Source organism: Triturus cristatus, chromosome 8 (genome assembly GCF_964204655.1).
Source record: "Triturus cristatus chromosome 8, aTriCri1.1, whole genome shotgun sequence".
Taxonomy (NCBI): Eukaryota; Metazoa; Chordata; class Amphibia; order Caudata; family Salamandridae; genus Triturus; species Triturus cristatus.
In genome coordinates this window covers 1,365,699,551-1,365,706,574 of record NC_140591.1, presented here as the reverse complement: position 1 = coordinate 1,365,706,574, position 7,024 = coordinate 1,365,699,551, and the positions used below count along the sequence as shown (strand labels likewise).

At 48.5% G+C, this 7,024-nt stretch overlaps 1 long non-coding RNA gene across 1 annotated transcript; it reads right to left on the bottom strand.

The window, feature by feature from the left end:
- Nucleotides 1–5,789: 5,789 nt before the first annotated feature.
- Nucleotides 5,790–6,445, bottom strand: LOC146805774 (uncharacterized). The gene is made up of 3 exons (XR_014967506.1): nt 6,321–6,445; nt 6,163–6,239; nt 5,790–6,069 (listed from the first exon to the last, which is right to left on the bottom strand). It is a non-coding gene; the product is annotated as an uncharacterized LOC146805774 (long non-coding RNA).
- Nucleotides 6,446–7,024: the final 579 nt, after the last annotated feature.

The following is a 7,024-nucleotide window of genomic DNA, read 5'->3' as shown; positions in this document are numbered from 1 at the left end:
ATGATCTGGGTGTCGTCAGCATAGGAGACCACCTCCATCCCCTGAGATTTTACTAGTCGGGCAAGGGGGGCCACATAGATATTAAACAAGGTCGGACTAAGAGCCGACCCCTGTGGCACCCCACATTGCAATGACTTTGCAGGGGAGAGAAAGTCTCCGAGCTTCACTCTCTGTTCTCTCCCAAGAAGGAAGGAGTTGAGAAGATCCAAAGCCTGCCCAGTAATCCCCGCCTCCCTTAGCCGAGATGTTAAAATGGCAGGAGACAGGGTATCGAATGCAGCTGTAAGGTCCAACAGGACCAAGATCGTAGTTTGGCCGCCATCCACTTTACGACGGATGGTATCGACTACTACAGTAAGTGCGGATTCAGTGCTGTGATGTTTTCTAAATCCGTGCTGTGTGTGGTCGAGGTATTCACTGGTCTGAAGAAAAGTGGAAAGATGGAGATTAAGATGAGCTTCCAATATTTTTGCAGGGGCAGGAAGCAATGAGATGGGCCTAAAGTTTTTAAGGAGGCCGGGATCTAAAGAGGGTTTCTTTAGAAGAGGCTTTACAATAGCCTTCTTCCAGATTGAAGGAAATAAACCCTGAGTAATGGCCCTGTTCATAACTCCCAGCATAAGCGGAACAATGCTGTTTCTGCATTCCTTCAATGATTTTAGCGGAAGCGGATCCATAGGGGAGGAAGATTTTGTCTTGTCAAGAAGAAGGTTAAATCCTTCTAACGACAGTAATGGAAACTGCCTAAGAAATTTAGAAGGTCCTTCATCCAAACTGTCCAGCCTAGCTATAGCGGGAGGAATGCTCTTGTCTAGAGAGCGGCATTGGGCTTCCAAAGCAATATGTATATCCGAGATTTTACTAAAGAAAAAGTCAGAGATATTATTGCAAAGATCTTGGGAGCTGACTACAGGATCCGGGAGTTGGAGAGAGCAAAGTGAGTCCGCAATTTTAAAAAGTTCACTAGATGAAATAAGGGAGCTTGTAAGATTAGAGAAATATTCTTTCTTCTCCACTAAAACTCTCTGTTTATATTCTCGTAGAACAGATTTATATGTCTCACGATCATTCAGGTCCCAAGACTTCCTCCAGCATCTCTCGCTACGCCTACATTTCTGTCTCAAAAGTCTCAAGTGTTCAGAAAACCAGGGTGCAGTTGGTTTCTGTCACGCTACATATCGGAGGGAGGCAGGGGCAAGCTCCTCCACTACTTTGATGATAGAATCCGTGAGTTCTTGAGCTGCCTCATCAGCATCTTTCAAAGAAAAAGATTCTGATATCCCAATATGAGAGCCCACAGTATCATCCGTGATATTTCTAAGATTTCTCCTAGGGATAAATCGAGAGTTGATACGCTTAGCTGAGGACAAGGAGGAGAACTCGAATTTAAGTGGAATCAGAGGCAGAGGCAGTCCAGCAGATAGCCTAAGATCGCTAGAAAATACCCCATCAAGGGTATGGCCAGCTATATGAGTGGGGCTGCTCACCAATTGAGACAAATCACAGGCCCCAAGTGACTCTAGTAGTGTTAAAGTATCCTTGGAGTTGATTTCCTCAAGGTGGAAGTTGAAATCACCCAAAACGGAAAAATCCGTTCTCCCAAAGTAGGGCTCCAGAATTCGGAGCAGATCAGAAGGAAAGCTGGCCCTAGGGCCGGGGGGTCGATATAGAAGAATCCCAGTAAAGGAGACGGATGGAGTGCAATGAATGCAAAAATAAAGTGCCTCAAAACAATCCCCGGGCAAGGATATAGATTTAACAGAGCATGATAAGGAAGATTTAAAAAGAACAGCAATTCCTCCACCTCTACGCAGTTGTCTATCCTGCCTCAGTAATGAGTAGCCATCAGTAGTTCTGGGCAACAGGTCCCCTATGGGTGGGGGTGGCAGTAGTGCTGGGCAACAGGTCCCCTATGAGTGGGGGTGGCAGGGGTGATGGGCAACAGGTCCCCTATGGGTGGGGATGGCAGGGGTGATGGGCAACAGGCCCCCTATGGGTGGGGGTGGCAGTAGTGCTGGGCAACAGGTCCCCTATGAGTTGGGGTGGCAGGGGTGATGGGCAACATGTCCCCTATGGGTGGGGGTGGCAGGGGTGATATGCAACATAAGCCCAATGAGTGGGGGTGGCAGGGGTGATATGCAACATAAGCCCTATGAGTGGGGGTGGCTGGGGTGATGGGCAACATAAGCCCTATGGGTGGGGGTAGCAGTAGTGATGGGCAACATGAGCCCTATGAGTGGGGGTGGCAGTAGTGCTGGGCAACAGGTCCCCTATGAGTGGGGGTGGCAGGGGTGATGGGCAACAGGTCCCCTATGGGTGGGGGTGTTAGTGGTGCTGGCCATACAACCCCTATGGTGGCCTGTTGTTAGTGGCCAGGATGTGGATCCCCTGTGTGTGTTTGCCATTTTGAGGGTACGTGTCGTTTGTTTGTGTGGTAGGTGTCTGACTTACCGTCTGCGCCGTCCGCGTCTGTTCCTGATCCGGTCATAGATGTAGAGTACTGGTATGACCTGCGCGACGGGATTCATGATGTGTTCGTCTCGTACACGCTGCTTGTTGCTCCGTCTCATACCAGGTGCAAGCTGGTCCGTCTCGTAGCCGTGGAATGAGTTGTGGCGCGAATCGTAGCTGATATGCTTCTTTTCCGGATGCTGTGACATGCCGTACGCGGCGACCCGTCCGGCGCGTAGGAAGTACGCATCGTACATGTCAGGGCAGAAACTGCTATGGATACTGCTTCCGGACGACTCGGTTCGGCATTAGGAGTTACGGCTCGGACGGAGAATGGAGCTTGAATCACAGCCTACGTGTCGGTCGGGTTTTTGACAGTTATGCGCATCGTACTTCATCAACAATACGGACCGGCTATGGGTACGTGTCGGTCGCAAGGTAAGACTATGAACAGCTCTCGGAGAGCTGTCCGACCCGAATCGGAATCGGACCCAAAGTGGGAAAAGATAGTTTTTGTACTGGAAGGATCCCTTTCTTGTACAAAACCTATGCTTCATAGAATGCACAAAGCCTTGTACTATGGCGCAAGGGTGTGTGCGTTAGTGTATGGCAGCCAGAGGTTCACCAGCACTGGGGGAGAGAAAAATGTGCCATATCTTCATAGATATATGGCAAATTTGTTCTCTTTCCCTTTGAGGCAAGGAAGCACAGCAAATTTGGCTGCTGCGTTGCCTTGTGTCAAATATTAGTAAATCTAGGCCTTAATGCCTATTTTGTTATAGCACAGATGTATGTTTACATTTACTAGTCTGCAATGTGCAGCTTTTGTTCAGGAGTGGGTGAAAGGTTGAAACCATGCATGAGGTTTCTTTAGCTCTACCAGTGCTCTTAAATGTCCTAGGTGGGGACGCATGCCTTAGACCTATACCACGCTACTATAGTGGTAATACCAAAGCTGAGCAAACTGAAACACTTGCATAATGCCTATCGGCCCATCTTGCTCCTCAATATAGAGGTCAAAGTGCTCGCCAAAATACTGGCCAACCGATTGACGGGTGCTATCTCCCAATTAGTGTACTCTGATAAATCGGGCTTAATGTCAGGGAGGGCAACCCATCACAATTTACGGAAACTGCATAACTGGCTGGGAGCGGTGGGGCACGCTCAAGAGCCACCAGCCTTTTTATCACTGGACGCTGAAAAAGCGTTTGTCTGGGTGTGCCATCACCAGGTGCTGCGGGCCTTTGGATTTGGCCTCAACTTCTATAAATGGGTGGCGCTTCTCTATACCGCACCTACGGGGTAGTTAGAGTCAAAGGGCTGGTGTTAGCTCCCTTCACTTTGGGCCATGATGCAAGGCAGGGGTGCCTGCTTTCACCCCTTCTCTTTGTGTTGTGCATAGAGCTCTCTGCCTGCTGAGTGTGGGTAAGGTCGGATGTCACAGGGTTTCTAGAGGTTATGCGTCAGAGGGGAAAAAAATCACACTCTATGCCGATGATATCTTCTTATACCTCTTAGATCCATGGATATCCATTCCTACAGCCTTTGTGGTATTTAAGGCCTTTGAGAAGTACTCAGGTTATAAGATAAACTAGGAAAAATCCACACTGTATGCAATGAGCCCCTGGGAGTTTTGGGGGACTCTTATTATAACTTGGAGGTGAGTAGAGTTGGGTTTTGATATTTAGGCCTTGAAATAGCAAAGGATAAATAGTAATTTCAAGATAGAAACCTAGAGGTGGGCCTCCAGAAATACCAGATAGAAACAGAGCTTCCCTGGGCCGGAAACAAGCTTCCTAGGACCGGTTTCTGGCATTTCAGCCAGGCTTGCTTGAATCCAGTGGCAAAGTGAGCAAGGGACTCACGTCTGAGCATACCCTGCCAATTTATGGCGAACAAAGCAAAAACCAAAGGAAATGATGGACGGAGTATTTCCTTTGGTTTTTGCTTTGTTCGCCATAAGTTGGCAGGGTATGCTCAGACGTGAGTCCCTTGCTCACTTTGCCTCTGGATTCAAGCAAGCCTGGCTGAAGACGGCTGAAATGCCAGAAACCGTTCCTAGGAAGCTTGTTTCCGGTCCAGGGAAGACATGGCTTGGCAGTTCGGGCTGGACTGTTCCCATGAGGCACAGGGTCAGACTGATTTGCATATGGCCATGTCTGAACTGGGGTGGCAGAGTGGGCTAAAGAACGGTGATGGATTAAACCCAGATCAGTTGAATGGGGGTGAGTGCTTGAAATGTTCAACACTCCGTCCATCATTTCCTTTGGTTTTTGCTTTGTTCGCCATAAGTTGGCAGGGTATGCTCAGACGTGAGTCCCTTGCTCACTTTGCCACTGGATTCAAGAAAGCCTGGCTGAAGACGGCTGAAATGCCAGAAAACGGTCCTAGGAAGCTTGTTTCCGGTCCAGGGAAGACATGGCTTGGCAGTTCGGGCTGGACTGTTCCCATGAGGCACAGGGTCAGACTGATTTGCATATGGCCATGTCTGAACTGCGGTGGCAGAGTGGGCTAAAGAACGGTGATGGATTAAACCCAGATCAGTTGACTGGGGGTGAGTGCTTGCAATGTTCAACACTCCGTCCATCATTTCCTTTGGTTTTTGCTGAGTTAATTGACACACACCGCTGTGGAAGGGGCAAGTGTTACCAGAGATGGGGAGAATTTAGGGACTCCGTGGTGGGTGATGTCCTAGCCGAGGGAGGGTTGAAATCAATTGAGGCCCTACAAAGTGAATACAACCTGGATCCCTCACATCACTATACATTTTCACAGTTAACAGTTAAGGCGCACCTGCAGGTGGAACACTTGGACTGGACTGCGATTCCCAAAGGTTCCGCCCTGCAGAACCGGGTTCTCTGTGAATAGTTGAGCAAGGGGGCGGTCTCAGATCTAACGTACTGTACTGAATAACAAACCCAATACCCTGGGGAAACTCCAGGGAGCCTGAAAGAGAGGATGTGGACTGGGAGGTAGCTTAAAAACACCACTGATAAGTGGCTATTCAATCTAAATTGAGATTAGTCCAACTGAAAATCCTTCATAGAATCTATTATAACAGAAGCCAACTGCATAAGATGAGTAGAGCTACCGAGAAGGGTAAACCCAAATAATGTCACTGGGACCTGGGTATCAAGCAGTACATTAGAACAATGGTCCCAGTATGCGAATGTATAAACGAACCACAAAGTTACCGTAAGTTTAAACAAAAATTAAACAAGACATATTGTTCTTGATGTGCAGTGTTATTTAATCACACTCAACAACGTGTAGTTCATTGCATATATTGACACATAAAAAGCAGTGCCCCAGGAAAGAAGGGTGAGGGTATGGTGAATGATGTGAGGATAAGGAAGTGAGTGAAACAATGTACAATTCACATAATCAATAATTTTACAAAAAAGGGGGCTCACACAAGAGCCAAGGTTTTCACATTAGGTACAAATGTTAAATAGCCATGATTTAGAACACAGTCACAGTGATGAATCGCTGTTGATTGAACTGGCTATGGTGGTAGATGTGGACGTTTCGACCCCTGGTAGTGGTAGGTAAGTGTGTCCCTTACGTCGAAGTCTTCATCAGGACAGAAGTGTGAGGGGGAAGGTGGGGGCAGGTTACCTGGAGATGGAATGCAGAAAATAAAAAACTGGGTGTTCCCATGTGGGAAGTGAAAGTAAAACTACAGGCGAGAGCCTGGGTGAAAAGGTTTACCATCAGTGGCCCAATCGTTGGGCTTTAGAGACAGGAGGGCGCGTAGGCTCCAAACTGTGGTCAAAGAGAGCAATCACCTGCAAAAATAATGCAAAGTTTAAGAATTTACAAAGGTCCACCTATTGCAGAAAAAAGTTGGGCCTATCTCATGTACTTACTAGGAAAGGTATTCGTCAATGCATGAATCAGTGAAGGGCCAAACAGGATTAATCAGTTGGGCCTGGATCAATTATAATGACGCAATCATTGAATCGGGCAGGATTGTTCAGTGTCCATTCCTGACTGAGAAAAGAGATAGGTCGACAGTCAGTAGATTGCACCAACTCCAAATAGAGACAAAGCATCTTGTTGCTACTTCATTAAAAGACATGAAATAGAACCGTAGCAGGTTCAGTCTGGATGGAAAATAAAAATAAAAAGGCCAGAGACCAGCCATGAGGGATCTAGATGACCGAACGCGGATGATGTTGATGGAACAAAGTCACGCTCATTAACCCCTTCCCCGCTCATGACGGAACCGCTCCGTCATGAGCCACGGTTGCCGTGTGCTCATGACGGAACGGTTCCGTCATGCCACGACCGTTGGCGGCCGCTCTGCCCACGCGGCGCTGTTTCCCTGCCTGTGCGGGGGGACAACGCAACTGGGCGGAATCATGACGGAACCGTTCCGTCATGAGCACAGCTCAACCGTGGCTCATGACGGAGCGGCTCCGTCATGAGCACAGCGCCACCGCCCTCCCCCCCGCACCCCCAGCGCCGCGGCGGAATTCCCGCCGCGGCGAAGGGGTTAAACGGGCGCCGCAGGCTGTCTAAATAATGTCACATTCAGTGAGAGGGCCAAGGAGCCCGAATAGAGTGTTAT